This window comes from Peromyscus eremicus, chromosome 6 (assembly GCF_949786415.1).
Source record: "Peromyscus eremicus chromosome 6, PerEre_H2_v1, whole genome shotgun sequence".
NCBI classification, from domain to species: Eukaryota; Metazoa; Chordata; class Mammalia; order Rodentia; family Cricetidae; genus Peromyscus; species Peromyscus eremicus.
In genome coordinates, this window is record NC_081421.1 from 14,007,039 (window position 1) to 14,024,066 (window position 17,028).

Sequence of the window (17,028 nt, forward strand, 5' to 3'; positions counted from 1 at the left end):
ACTACAGACAGATATTCCTGATGAACATAGATATAAAAATCCTCAATAAAATACTAGCAGACATGATCAAGTACATATCCAGAAGATCATCTACCATAATTAAGTTGACTTTATCCTAGAAATGCATGGTTGGCTCAACACACATAACCCAATAAATACAGTTAATCATCTAAATAGACTTGAAGACAAAAATCACATGAGTCTCTCAATAGAGGCACACACACACAAAGTACAATTGTGACAAAATCAAAAATCCAACATACTTTCATGATCAAAGTCCTAGAAAAAGTAGAACTAGGGAGAAAGAACATACTTTAACACAATAAAAATTATATATGACAAACCCACCACAAACATGGAGAAAAAGTTGAAGCAATCTCATTAAAATGAGTAAGAAGACAGATTTGTTTACTAACATCAATCCATTTCCATATAGAAGCACTAGGTAAAACAGTAAGACAACAGAAGAAAATTAAAGGGATACAAACAGGAAAAAAGTCAAATCATCCTTATTTGCAGATTATATGATATTATACATAAGAGACATAAAAAATTCCACCAGAAAACTTCAGAAAAAATAATCAATTAAAAAACTTCAACAAAGTGGCATGGTACAAATCAGTTTACAACACTCCATGGATTGTCTATATAACAACAAAAAACATACTACGAAAGGGATTATGGACATATTCCCATTTATAATAGCACAAAATGCAATAAAATACAATAAACCTATCAAGGCTGTGAAAGACCTCCACAATGATAGAATGAAACTTCAATCTCTGAAGAAAGATACCGAAAAAGGCACTAGAAAATGGAAAGACATCTGCGTTCACAGATTAACAGAATTAATATTGTTTAAAATGGCCATGCTACCTTGCAGGAAGTGGTGGCATACATCTTTAATCACAGCACTTAGGAGGCAGAAGCAGGCAGATCTCTGAGTGTGAGGCCAGTCTGGTCTACAGAGAAAGTTCCAGGACATTCAGGACACCACAGAAAATGCCTGTCTCAAACAAAAACACACAAGCAAAAATATCATGCTACCATGCTACCAAAATCAATTCTCAGATTCAATAAAAATCTCAATAAAAATGACCACAACCTTCTTCACAGAAATAGGAAAAAAAAAGAAAAACCTCAACTTTGCATGGAAGCAGAAAAGATGCCAGATAGCCAAAACAATGCCAAGTAAAAGGAACACTGGAGGGATTGCCATTCCATACTTGCATACATATTATAGACCTATAGTACTGAACACAATATTGTACTGCCACAAATACAGACATGCAGACCAATGAAGTAAAACAGAAGACCCAAACATGAGTACTGATAACTACAGCCGTTCAGTATGGACTAAGAGACAAAAAACATATATTAGAGAAAAGTCAGTATCCTCAACAAATATGCTGGGATGTCCACAGGTAGGAAAGTAAAATTAAACCTGTATCTATCTCCCTACACAAAAATTAGATCCACATGGATCCAAGACTTCAATTTGAAACCCAGGACATTAAAACTCAAAAACCTAGCAGTAACCTACAAGACATAGGCACAGGAAAGGAATTTGTGTATGGGACCCCATTTGCCCAGGAATTAAGGTTAACAAAGTGGATCTCATAAAATGTAATAGCTTCTGTATAGCTACAGAAACAATAAATCAAGTGAAGAAGAAACCCACAGAATCTGTGCCAGCTATATGTTTGACACATGATTAATATTTGGAATATACAAAGAACTAAAAAAAAGTCAAGGAAACAAATGGCCTAAGTTTTAAAAATAGGTTAGGGACCTAAGCAGAGAGTTCTTGATAGAAGAAATACAATGGCTAATAAATATTTCAAATATTTATCAGTTAAGGAAAGGCAAATGAAAACAGTTGAGATTTTATCTTTCTCTAGCCAGAATGGCAAAGATCAACAAAACAATTGAAAAAATACTGACTACATTCTGGGGAAAGATGAACCCTCATTTATTCTTGGTGGAATTACAAATTGGTGCAACCATTCCAGAAATCAGTTTGGAGAAACCTTAAAAACTACAAATGGAATAGATCTACCATATGACCCAGCTATATCATTCCTTGGCATATGCCCGAAGGACTTGGCATCCTACTCCACAGATGCAGACTCAGCTATGTTCATTGTGTTTATGTTCACCATAGCTAGGAAATGGAAACAACATAAATGTCCTTCAACTGATGAACAGATAATGAAAATGTGGCACATATACATTATAGAATACCATCCAGCTATAAAGAAAAATGAAATCGTGGACTTCAAAGGTAAAGTTTTTTAACCTAGAAAACATTATATTTAATGAAGTAACCCAGACCCAGAAAGACAGCTGACACGTGCTCCCTCTCTCATCTGGAGTTCTTGGCTGAGCTCCAAATCTTCAAATGTAAGTATACAGCATAGAGTAACCACAGAAACCAAGAAGGTAAAAAGGGACCATTGGAGGTGGGATAGGCCTTAGTGGAGAATCAGAGGATACAGGTGATATGAAGGGAGAAATGGAAAATTGGTGAGTGTAGCTCCACCTGTGGAGGAGGCAGGACCATTAGTACAAAAATAGAAGGAAAACAGAGGGCCAAATATCATCAAAGTCATTTGGTAAAGCCTCATGTAAACATACTATTTTATACTTATAATATTAAAATTATACATAATACAAAAAATATATAGGGATATGTACACATGTACATCTCTCTATATATATTGGTGTGTGTATGTGTCTGTGTATGTGTCTGTGTCTGTGTCTGTGTATGTGGGTGATTGTGCTGACAATGCTCCCAGTGAGAACCATAGACTAACAAAAATCCCGGTATCAGTCATGAGAAACCTCCTTTCAAGTGGTCAGGGTAGGCTAAATGACTCCCCAAACAATATAAAGCTATTGCTGTTGCTCTTTGATTCCTCTCAGAGATTGAAGGTAAGCCTATTGCTGAAGACATCATACACCTGGGACACTAGACTCTGATTATTTGAGTTGAATCTAACCAAAAAATCTAATTCCTGGGGTCTAGTTTCCATGTTATCAGAAAGTACTGGGCAAGCTGCCAAAAGAGTGAAGCAATTGGTAGTCCTACCAAGTTGTGAAAAATAAGAACTAAATCAGTATGGCAAGATATCTGTTAAGACGCAATAGTGGCACTCATATGTTGGTGGTAACCATCAGCTGTCTAAGTGGAATTAAGAACCACTCAACTAGAGGGAAATCATGCCTGGGACTAGAAACTTAGTCAGCATCCCAGGACTAGTGAGGCAATGGCTCTCAGAAGAGAATTTACTACTACCGCTTTGCTAAATCAATATAGTTTCTTAACTAGATTTTAAACCCTACCCTCATATCCACAGAAAGGGCAGCTATCACCCTTCATCAAAGAAGGTTCTCTTTAAGGCAAATGTAGACCATAATAGAAAACCACAACTGGACAAAATGCAGAAATCAAGTGATTGTGAGGAGCCGAGTCCCAGTGGGTACATCCTCAGTGTAGCTCCTGCATTTATGGCTCAGGGAACATTGTGGAAAAGGAAGCAGAAAGATCATAATGACAGAGGACCAGGAGGTCTGCTGTGAGACTGCATCTCATAGAAAAGGTTGTATAAACAAGACTGGAACCATGGCAATGTTCAAAGACATGCTGACATGGAAGGGGAAAACGTCACTGGAGTCCCATCCTTAGACAAAGCTGTATGGGAAACTAATCACTGCTGAAAAAGGGAGAAGTGGCTTCTTCCAGGCATGAGCCCCCTAGTTAGTTATCCAACAAAAAAATGGTCAGTCCTGAAACCACATACACTCAAACAAGAAAAAAACAGACTCAACTGGTTATATTTCTGTATCTGCCCACATAAATGTCCATATATGTGTAACAATAGATCAAAGAAAAAGGAATCTATCAATTCGAGAGTGGGAGGTTTTGGAGAAGAGAAAGAAAAAGGAAATAGAAAAATGATGTAACTATATTTTAATTAAAATGTACCTAAAAATAAAAATAAAGACACCATCAAAAAACGTAAGAATTCTAGAAGCAGAAGCTATTATCTCAAAATTTCATCAAGAAAGACTTGTTCCAGTTTAATTTCCAGAACTATAGAGATCAGAAAATGAGCCAATGGCCACAAATGTGCCCCATGCAGGAGAAAATGTTTTACAACCTTAAGATGTGGCTACATGGGTTCCTAGTGTCACTCTCTATATATGCCAAAAGCAAGTGTAATTTGCTCGGGTTTGCATTAAGTGTGGACATGCATACAGCTACTAAACTGAGAAGGCTCAGTATTTTGTTGGAATAAAGTATTTTCAGATTTTAAAAGCCGGCTGCCTTCATGTAAATCAAGTTGAGTAATGCAGAAAGTATTTTCTTTGTAAAATAAAATTTTAAAATAAATTACCTTATTAAATTTTTTTCTGGTTCAACCACAGGGGACTCAAGATCATAAAGTAGAGAAATCATATCTCACCTAATGCCTCTTTTTTTTCTTCTTAAAGTTGCAAGGGTTTTGCTTTTATTGCTTGTGCACATTTAAGGTTTTATTCGTACATGAGTGTATTGTATATATACAAACTCCTTTGCTCACACATCATTTTGACCTCCTAATGCATTGTGGGAATGAGCCACCTGGCATGCAGTTGAAAATAATTTCCTTTAACGAGAACCATAGGGTATTTAACAGCTCACAGTGTGGGCATGGACTCCAGCTGTCTGTGGTGTTTCACATTGACTGGGATGCAGGCAGATAAAATATGTTTAGATTTCCCCCAAAGCGAATTATTTGAATTCATAGCCATCTGTCTGAAAGGTAAGAACACTTCCAGCTCAGACACACACACACTTAATCCATGTTTATTTTTGAATTTATGACTGAGTGGGTATAGTCTAATCAACCTGAAACCCAAAATGCTGGATGTGGATTCAGAGAAAGAAAGAACAGGGTGTGGGGGTGGGCAAGAATTAAACTAGAGACTGCCTAATGCAGAGTTTCCTCTACCTGGATCCACCGTGTCTGTGGCCACCAACAGCGCTTCCTCAGCTGATGCAGTCTGGCTCAGACATGTCTGGTGTGCATTTTAGTTGACCTGAGGGTTCTGGTAAAGAGATTTATCTACGAAGCGACAAGGAGGTTGCCAGATTCAACAGACGCTGGTTTAACTACACAGCATTGCATGCTGCCAGTGGTAGGATATTTGATGTCTTTTCCTTCTAGGCTTTTCTTTTGAGGCCAGTCCAAGAATATTGATTTCTCGCATTGAAAATTTGCTCTCTCCACGGAGAATCTTATTGCTTCCCTCCTACCAGTGATTATATAAGTTTAATGGAGCTTTTTATAATGAAGGGGTGCCAGAGGGCTGCAGGTTTGAAGAACATTAATTTTCTCAATGAACCTATTGCCTTTTATTTCCAATGAATTATTGGATGTTTGGCTTTATAATAATAAACCTTCCACCTTTTGTACAGAGGTAAGAGCTGAGTGGGAAACTGCATTATACTACATGCCTGCAAGTTCATTTCTGATGTTCCATAATAGATTTTAAATTTATTTTCTGTATAATATTATAATATAAGAAAATACCATATGTGAATTGGTACTTTTGATGAAAGGTTTGTGCATGATTTTGTTTATATTTCATAATAAATATATTCCTTTTATTTACATAAACTTTTTGAAGCCAGTACAAATCATTTCCCGTACTCCACACCCAGGATCTGTGACATTTGAACAGTGGACTTTGCACAATTTATGAATCACTACTGTTCATGCTATTATTAATTGAATTCTAATCTTTTTGCAGGCTTCTTGATGTCTATTTTCCTGGTTTCAAGTTCTGATCAAGGTCCTATATACATAGTGTACAAATATGCTTTGTTTTTATGACTGGTCCACAGATGTCCTCTAAGACCTTGGTAGTTTGAGTTGGCTTGGAGAGCTGGAGAATAGAATTTTATAGAAAGTTCATCAGTTGCAATTGTTTGAAGGTTTTCCTCAAGGCTAAATTGAAGATATAGATTGGAGAGATAAAGGCCACATAGGTGAAATGCAGTTCCCATCACACTTTATCAAGGGTACCTGCCATCTACACTACCCATCACTCCTGCTGTGGACCTCTCCTGACCATTGAGGCAGTCTCTGTAGATCCCCAGAGTGTGATCTCTCTATTCTCTTCCTTGCTACACTGACTAGAAGGAATTTGCTATGCACAGACCACACTTGAATGGATGCCTAATTTAGTGTCTCGGCTTTGCTGTGCCATGAGTCCCAGATATATGGTTAGCAATTATTCTGGATATTTTTGTGAAGGTATTACTTAGATGTGATTGACATTAAATAAGCAGGTTGGCTTCATTGCCTTGTCATCTGATGGTCTTAAGAGGAAAATATTGACGTCCCAAAGCAAGGATTCATGCTATCAGATGACTTTGCAACTTGTCATGGACTCCATTCTGTCTCCAGCCTGCCCTTCAATCTCTGGTTAGTCAAGCCTCCAGGATTGCAGGAGATGATTGTTTAAAATCTGCCTCCCTTTCCACTCATCATATTGCCCTTGCTCCTCTGGAGAACTAAGGCAAAGGTTGCAACTACACAAATTATTTGGGATTCTTCACAGCACTACACTCCATGTAGTGTTTTTGTTGGTGATTTCTTTAGATTAGTAGACCAAAGGGTTTTTATTCTGTTTGCGTTTTCATCAATCAGTGATTTATTTTATTGCTTGAATTCTTCCACCTTTGGCTGTGGGCACCCCAGTCTCTGTTCAATTATCTCCTCTGTCCCTTTAACATGTGCTCTGGGTGCTTTCAGTCTTGTATGAGCATTTCCTTAAGTTCTGGTCCCAGATGCTGGAATAACTTCTAAGTATGATGCATTGGCAAGGCTGGTACTAAAAAAGGGATATTCATGCTTTTTGGATTATCCAGAATCCCTCAAATTCAAAACTATTGTCAGTAACAATTGTGTGTAAATGGATTTCAGTAGAACATTACACTGACTACTCTAAAGTGATACAAAAGATTAACACCTGGTTCATTTTTTGTCCCATAGCACTAAATCGCATATGAAAAGACAAGTAAGATTGAAACTTATTTTATGCCAAGTTACATTATATGAAAAAGATAGGTATCTGAATGGAGTATCTGACATTGATGTCCAGCTATAGATGGCAAGTTCAAGAGATGTCCTAAACCAGGTTCAGAGGGCCTGGTAGGAGTTGAGATTGTCTTTGAGCCTTGGAGCTTGGATGCATTCACACATGCAATTGGCAACAGTGAAATTCCTCAAATTACCATTATGCACTGGCACAAACTAGGGGAAAATATTGTCTGCAACAAGTGACTGTGAAGTTTAAGAACAAAGAAAATGACGAGTACAAGCAAATAATGTCATTTAAAAAGTAACATCATGTTGATGCTAAGATGAAAGAAAAAACCACAACAGAGTGAGACAACTGGGACCGTGCTAGCCAAGAGAGATGGAAGTATGTATTCCTAGAACTCATTGAGCTGCAAGGATGATGAACTTCTTAATATCTCTGAGTCTACTTCCTAAGTACTGGGATACAGGCACACATCATGATGCCCGTCTATACAGCACTGAGAATGGAATCCAGGGCATCATGCATGCTAGGCAAGCACTCTATTAACTTAGCTACATCCCAGCCCCTTGAGTGTAATTTATATGTGAGAAGTTGCTGAGGATCTATAGACATGATGTGCATATGACATTGAAGTACCCTTTTAGGAGCCATTCACCAGAACATCGCAAAAGGGACTGAGGAAGAAGGGCATGGATGCGTTCAATGGAACACAACTGTTGGGGTGGAGGAAATGGGATGTGGGTGCCCAGATCCTTTCCCTTTGGTCTCAAGTCTTTGGTTTCTTATTTATATGATACACTAAAGGTCACTTGTTTGAATTTGAACATTCCAGTACTTTCACATTATTACTAGAGAGATACTAGGTGCCTTTCCTATAAAACCTAAAGTAAATGAGGTTTTGGATATTACACAATAAAAAAATCAGTCTGTGATATTTCTGAACCTCAATTGGTCATTTTTGAATACACACCAATATCAGAGTGTTTTGTCTTCAGTGAGAACTCAACATAAAGAAGTATTTAATGGAAATACATTATTTAAAAATTTTAAATTATTTTTGCTAAAGACACAGGAAGGATTGTGTAAGTGCCATTTCCCCAAGTACTACATTTGTCTTCTTGGCTTCCACCTTCAGAAGTCTCCAGAACTGCATTGAAGTCTCTGTGTACTTACAACTCAACAAGAAGCTGAATGAGAAAATAACACATGTACATAATTTGAAGAAAAGTTAATGTCTTACATGTAACACAGACTTAAAGTTCCAGAAGAGTTTACTAAGCATTCTCTACTAAATCTTTATTGACTAAAATAAGTCAGAGTAAACAAATAAAAGGAGATAAAAATTACCTTTTCCACTTGGTAGACAATTTTTCCCACACCTAGAAGCAGATTTCCATTCTCTGAAGAAAGATGCTAGGCTTTCCAACATCTGGGAGTGCAATCTCCCAAACTGGCAGTGTCCTGTGGAGCAGAGGACAGGCTCCGTTTTTCCTGGCACTCTTTCTTATTGATGCATGTTCTACAGATACCCAGGAGATCCTTTGAGATGGAGGCCCTGGGTAAGGAATCTGGAGATGTTTGCAATCTCACTAAACTGGTGGCTCTGCAGAGTCCCCACACATCCCATGCAGGATGTGTGTCTCTGTAGTGGCCTATGCAGAACAATTCCAATGAATTCTATGTATTTGGCTTTAGTGATGTACAATTTGTTGTTGTTGGCTTCTCTCTCTCTCTCTCTCTCTCTCTCTCTCTCTCTCTCTCTCTCTCTCATCTGCTCACTCTCCGTCTTTCTTGCTCCCTCACTTCTTCCTACTCAGTCTTATTCTTATGGTTCAAAACGAGACATAGATTACAAACTTGTGAAGAAGTAGGTGCTAGGAGAGAAGAGTGCTTCAACATGCTAAGATGTAGCAGCCCGGTTCCCCTCACTGCTGGTGCTGCCAGGTCCTAATGATCAGTACTGCTCTCACAATTGCTTCCTTGCAATATTAGTGTAATTGTAAAATGAAACGAATTAGGAAATTGAGTAAGAGAAACAGGATCCATTCTTGAGAAATGGTACTTTGCAAGGTAGACATAACTCTTTGTAGTTATACACAATGGCCTTAATTGTGAGGATGGAATTTGTTTCCATGGCTGGCAATAATATAGTAATAATAGATTCAGATTCTGTTTGTAGCGTGGATATTACATTCACTTTTACACACACAAATTAAGGTAATCAATGACTCCCTGAATAAACCACACATGTCTGTGTGGGGTGCTAAGAAAAAAAAAAAAGAAAGTGAACACACTGAGAGGCATGTTGCTGAGGGGGAGAACAGGGACCCAGTCATCCTGATGAATCCACAACACAACAGGGACTTTAATTTCTAAGATGCACTAAGGAAACCACTCACTGAATCCCGGCCATACTGTCCACCCCTTCTCGCTTCCCTTGTCCACTGCGATGTCTGTCTTCTAATAGAATGGGTCAGAAAGGCAGTGTCAGCACGTGCTCTGCAAACACCTTGTATTGGAGCCAGGGAAGGGCAGGGAAGGTACTATAGGTGCTCATATGCCTTAAAAATGCTGCAACATTCTCTGTCTGGCTTCTGAAAATAACTTCCGAGTCAGGAAGCAATGGATCCCATCAACACCTGGAACACCGAGACTCTTTTTAGTTTGTGATCCACGGGCAGCTTTCAGTCCAATACATCCCAGTACTGTTTATAATTAGTTCTCTTATCCATGTTCTTAGATGAACATGAACTACAAGTTAGAAAAGGGAACCATTTTATCTTTTTTTAGAACAAGGTGCTGCAGAGACCAAAGAGAAGCACAATTCATTTTTTAAAAAATCTACAATATTTATTTTGGCTTTGTGCAAATTCAAGACCCATTGAGCATGTTATTTATCTTTAAAAATGAAGGAGAAATTAATGTTTGGTTATCAAATATAACAGCAAATGTTGGAACACTATTCAGCAAACATCTGGCCTACTCATGGAAAAAGCATATGCCTTATGCTTAAAATTCAGAATATTTCATGCATTTAAACAAGGTTTATAGGGCCAGTGATGAGGCTCAAAAGGTAAGGGCTTGCTATATCATCTGAGTTTGATCCTTAGAACATAATGGAAGAACAGATTCCTTTAAGTTATTCTCTGACTTCTATTTCTATGCACATACACACACACACACACACACACACACACACACACACACACTGAGAGAGAGAGAGAGAGAGAGAGAGAGAGAGAGAGAGAGAGAGAGAGAGAGAGAGAGAGAGAGAAACACATAGAGGCATGCAGACATGTGGGCACATACAGACTCATACACACACGTGGGCACACACATGCATGCACATACATGAGCACACATACGTACACAGGCATACACATGTGCATGGACAAATAAATTTTAAAGAAGACTAAATGTCAAGGGTTTCTCATGCAATACCACTGCTTCCCTAACTTCCAAAGGAGGGAGATAAACTGAGTGTACTCAGCCCTCCTGTGCCTCTTCCCTCAGTGGGTTCAGGAATGTAAGAACAAGAAAATTTGCAATGATAATGCACAAAGAGACAAGAGATTTAAAAAAACCCACACACAGCATTAGTCATCACAGACAAACCAAATTTTCTTCTTCATTTTGCTTGCCTAACTTGACTGAATTTCCCTACAAGATAATCAGCTTCATATGAAAGTCACGCATGGCTTCCGACTGTGAAAGACTCAAATAATCACAATAAAATATTTCACCTGCATTAGCCTTCCCACTTCATGGACACAGTTTCATCTCCCTGCGGCCATAATAATGGGGACATTCTCATGTTCCCCTGTCATTATGTTTTTATTAACAGTATGGTACAGGACTAAAATATCATCTCTGATATTGTGGAAAATTAGTTCTCAGGAACACTGTTCCCTCAGGTTCTCATTTACTAAACTCATGTGGGAAAACTCCTCTTGTAATGTTCAAATTTGTCAAGGACTGTGTTTGCATCCCTCCATCTGCTTTATCCAGTGCAGCATCCTCTCATGTAGCCTGTCCACTATTTTCTCGTCCACCCTATGCAGCTCCCACTTGCCCCAGATGGAACCTGTATACTCACTCTGTGAGAGGGGTGATCTCCCTTTGTGAAAGTTCTAGAACCCATGTAAAGATTTTGTATGACAGACGGTGCCCTCATATCAATGAATTATGACTCTACCTCCCCAGTGAGGTGGCAGCTCACCTCATCTTCTTTCATTTTAAACTCTGTTTACTTCATTCCTCCTCATCATGTGCTGTGATAAGCAGCTTCTTTACAGATTGTATTACAACAAATTCGAATTATAGTGAGTGATAGAAACTACGAGTTTTAAGGGCAGAGATGAGATACTCCACAGTAAATTAAAACAAGGTTTAGGATATGAAGGCAAGGCTCTTTCTGTTAAACCATCCAGCCTTGGCCAAATTGCATTCTGGTTACCAAATTAAAGGGTGTGAAAACGAATTACACAAACAATGGGAGCGTGGGAAGCACACACAAGCTATGCACATCTGTTTAATTGTTCCAGATGTCCTTATGATTAACATTACAAAACAGGTCACATCGTTATCTCAGAAGGAAGGTACTCACTGACATCTGATACAGCATCTTTGTTCTATTCCCTAAAGGCAGGGGATTCTCACTAGTTTATGGGTGGCATCCCCAAGCTCCAAAATTTCCAGCATAGGGGTGTGGTTCCTACATAGAAAATTTTCAGCATAAGGGTGTGGCTCCTACATAAGAAATTTTCAACATAGGGTATGCATGCCTACAATGGGGGGGGTTGAGTTAGACATCTGGTCCACCCTGTGCCTCCCCTTACACCCCAACTTTGGCCTTCTAACTTCTGTGTCCATGAGTGTCTAGTAGTAAGATTTTAATGGTGCTTATACCAAAGGGAAAGTCACACTAAGGCCACATTTCACTGTATATTTTCTCATCAGAAACTTGGTCATGTGGGTTCCTTAAAAATATCACGTGCACACACACAAACACACACACACACACACACACACACACACACACACACACACACACACAGAGGAGGGGGGTTTCCTGAACATGTTAGACACATGTTGTGAGACAAAAGTTCAGATGCCCTCTTATCTATAGCACATTTACATTCTTTCTAAGCCACCATAAGTAGAACAATTCTTCAATTCAGAATGCATAAGTCCATTATTCACTTTCCTTCAATCTCTACGCTTTACATGCACCAGATTGCTATGAACGCTGATTAATTCATTAATGTAAGGAATGCTGATTAAAAAAAGAAATGATGAATTTCTCAGTCTCAGCCTCTTTTTCACAGAAATTTTGAAATAAATGAAAAAACCTGGGTAGACACAGATGGGAGAGATCAGCATATTTCAGCCCATCACAGAAGGTGAGGAAGAGATGGACAGATGATGGAGAAGGAAATGGGACAGAAAGGAAGAAAGGAGGATAGGACAGAAACAGGAAAAAAAAGCAGGAGTAGGAGAAGAGAGGAAGAGAGGGGAGGGATAGGGAGGGAAAGAGAACACAAAGGAAAAGAAAGGTAGAGGAGCAAAGGGGAGGGGGAAGCAAGAGAGAGGGGAGGAGCAAATGAAGGAATAATGTGGAATGTAGATAGGAAACAAAAAAGAAAAGAAGCTGGGCATGGCTGGTCTTATCTGGGCACGGCTGGTCACATCCGGGTATGGCTGGTCTGGGCACGGCTGGTCACATCCTGGTATGGCTGGTCATATCTGGGCATGGCTGGTCACATCTGGGCATGGCTGCTCACATCAGGGTATGGCTGGTCATATCTGGGCATGGCTGGTCACATCTGGGCATGGCTGCTCACATGATTATAGATCATGCCTGCACCTAGTGGTTCACATCTGGGCATAGGAGCTTACCTCTGGGCATGAGAGGTTATGTCTGTGGACTCTGCCTCACACCTGAGAAAGGTGGCTCAAATCTGAGTTTCTTATACTGACATATAACGTTGTACAAGCTTCAGTGACTTAAAATGTTTATTGTTTTTCATTTTATTCTGTAGTGTGGCTTCCTTGCCTGGATTTGTACGACCCTTGTGGATGTCATCATCCCCTGCAACTGAATGAAGAACCTGAGCTTGTTACTACATGTCTAATAATACAGTCTTATCATATTTGTCACTAAGAATCGCATGTTATGGGTTCTAGTGGATTTATTCATGCACACAAACAACAAGGTGGCTCATTGTTCAAGCATCGTAAGTGATAAAATACAATGGCCCCGTATGTGAAGAGCACAGCATCAGCCACAGGTCCCAGAGCCCATTCCCTGGCTTTACTCACAGAAGACAACATAGAGTGCTTGTTATATAAACCATTTGGGAGTTTTGATCCTCTATAAGGTTTCATAAAACTAGAAAAGCCAGTTTCTATCTCTTGATAAACTTAAAAGTATATGGCACTCTAAACTACTTAATTCACTCTCCTAAGGAGGGGGACTCAACAGCAGACACACCAGATGAGCATGGGGCAGGGCCAGTGATATCTTTAACCTTCTCCAAATGCTCTTTTGTTTCTCACAGGATTCAACAAATTGTTATGAATAAGCAGTAGATTAGCTTATGTCCCTTACTAAAATTCAAAACATTGTGTGCAACAAAAAACCTTCTGTTGAAGAGAAAGAGTGTTTTCTATGTATTCGGTGAGTGGAAACATCTTTGCTATGAAAAATGAAGCAGGCCTGAAAGATGAAAAGAAAGGATTCCGAGGAAGGTTCTTAGGAGAGGATTACATCATTGTAGGAAAGGATTTGATAGGCATCGCTGTCATTATCAACAATAAAACTCATCAAAATGCTTAAGTGGTAGGTTGCAAATAAGGAGGCTATTGGCTTTATACTGTGGCAGTTTTCCTCTATGGAGATGGAGAGGGATTTTTTTGAAACCTGGACTCCAGGTATGTGCCAACACATCAACCAAGAGTGAAGGAGCAGACCTGCATGGATCTGAAGGAAGTGGAGAAAAATATGTAAACAGTGACCACAGTTGGACATTGGATGGAGTAGAGTTATGTGAGAAACCTTGAAAGTATCAACAATGGTATCTTCACTTTGATCCTTGGATGGCGTAGAGGTAATACTCATCAAGAGAGTTATTTGGAACTGGAGAGAAGGATCAGTGGTTAAGAGCAGTTGCTGTTCTTGCAGGGGACCACAGTTTGGAGTTGGAGAAGGGTTGAAGCCACACTGCTTTTTGAATAACTCAGAAGTTAGAGTTAGAGGAAATGCAACACTCTATTGTATTTATTTCTGTGAATCTCATTGGTTCTCTCAGTAGATTTTGTTTCAGTGGGATAACAGGAAAAGATGAAATGTCTTGAAGAGTGGATTGATACTTAGAAATAGAAAAGTGAATCATTCAATTTTGGCTAAATACTAAAATTTCCTAACTCAGATTCATTTTTAGAAAACTAGACATTTTTACATTATTTCCTAAAACACAAATAAGAAGTATAAGGCAAAACCAGGGGCATGCATGTTCTATCATGAAACGTAAGTACAATGTCTAAAGCAATTCCTTAATATCTGAATAAGAAACACCCGAAATGCAGCATGCTCCTTCCCTAAAAACACCCCAACATGTGCTTCACTGAGTTAAAAATGCACAAGGAATAAAAGAACTCTGATTTTGGCCAATTGTGAAGAGTTCTATGTTGTTTATTTCTGATCCAATGACACAAAAGGCCACCTCTGAAACTGCACTTGCCTCATGTCTTGAAAATCGTGCCACCTCCTGAAATAACCCCACACAAGAGTTCTGTGCTTCATCTGCCCCCTCTAGGAGCTCAATTGGAAAAATAGTTCTAATAACACAGCTTTTCTAGTTTCAGAATTCATCTAAACCCACTTTAAAACCAGGCCAACATAACTGTATGTGTTCGACTCAATGAAGACTGTACTTTGAGTTGAAGAGTCACAGGCAGCATTTGAAGTCAGCAATTAGCTGAGCAAAACTTTTAATAGTTACCTGTGGTCTTCACACTGAAGATAGAGAGGAAAAGCTCCAAGCCCAAGCTGACTCACAAGGATACCAACAGGACTAAAGTTATTCACTGATCATTTCTCATGTGTGTGAAGTTTCCTAGTTACATCCACCGATATTATTTCATACATTTTGACAGCTGCTCAAACTTATCTTCCGGGCATTTTGGATTAACATGTGTACAAGTGTGTGTGTGTGTGTGTGTGTGTGTGTGTGTGTGTGTGTGTGTGTGTCTGTGTCTGTGTTTGTGTCTCTGTGTGTGTATAAATAAACAGATAAAGGAGAAAAGAATGAATGTTGGTGTGATTTATTCCAAGAACCCAGAAGCATATCAGTCACATTTTGAATGATTTCTATTAGTGAATAAGGATTACGTATTTCCTTCTTAAAATTCTTTATCTTTCTTATATTATGCATGGCATGAAAAGGGATATCAATCAAAATTCTGATTGATGTCAAATTGGAATTAACAGACTCCTGGCAGTATGCCTTACTTTTTGTAGTCTCTAGGCATTATTTGATTCCTGGCAGTAATGATGGTAAAAGTGATGATCATGGTAATGGTGATTATGGTGGTAATGATGATGGTGATTGTGATGATGTTGGTGATGGTGATGGTTATGATGATGTCGATGATCAGCGTGATAGTGATAACAGTGTTAGTGATGATGAGGTTGTGATGTTGATTGTGATGATGATAAAATATGGAGAGAGAATGACTTTCCTCTTGGCATTAAGAAACTATCCCAAGTTGACGTTTTATATTGTAGCATAACAAAATACTTTTAATTGTGAAATCTCTAATCAGGCTTAGATTAGTAATTGAAGTTCATATTTTAGGTCATGGCAAAGTAGATGGAGAGGGGAGATAGAAACAGGTAATGAGGAATTTCCTTGGTTTTCAGAAACTGACACCAGGGTTGAGTCACTCATATTGTCTACTTTCAGCAGGAGAAGGTTCACTTGGTAATCTTTCCTCCAATCTGTCCAGATGTGTGTCATTTCCCATGGGAGCTTTTCTGTCCCATTCCCCACTTCTTTACACAGGATGAGAAACAATAGAATCCCTGGCTGATGGAATCAAATAACTACTTTTCCAAAAATGATTTGAACCAGATTTAGAGGTTGTTACTTGGCTCATTGAGATACAAAAACTTTGAGACTTTTGGCCATAGATCACCATTTTTTAAAAAATTTTGTAAATGGTTATAATCCTGTTTCAATGGCCTTTTCTTAAACCTACTTATCTGCTTATATAGGAAATTGCTAGAAGAGAAGGTTGATATTTTCCAAATCCTTTCCCCAAACCCAGGTTTATCCCCCTGTGACACAAATCAGCATGTTCATGATCATCCAAACAGTTGAAACTACATGATTATTTTTAAAATCCCTCAATTGTTATTTCTTCCCATACTTGTCCTCTCAACAGTACTTGATTGTGGAAAAAATGGAGCAAAACAAGCAGGCAGCATAATGTCTTCTCTGCTATTGGCTAAATTAAAGATAAATAGAAAAAGTAACAGATTACATGTAATTCATCCTTGCTACTTAAGATGCAATTGCTTTCCAAAAGTGTATTAATTCACTACTTCATCCACTCACTCAGACATTTGGAGAGTTTCTGGAGTGAACCAGGAATATCACAGCCTCTAGGGATATTACATCAACAGCTAAACTTGCCTTTGTAAAATTAACCTAATAGCAGGCAGACATGGGAAAATAATCTCTAAGCAAAAATATTTCAGGTAAGGATTTTTATCACAGAGCATGTACAACATCACAATGCAGGGACATACATGTTTGTGTGGCAAGGATAGAGAAAGCATCAGAATCTTCCTAAGAGGGAGCCCACAGCAAGTGCCGGCAAAGGAGGCATCTCAGCTAATACACATCCCAATGCAAAGTCAATGGT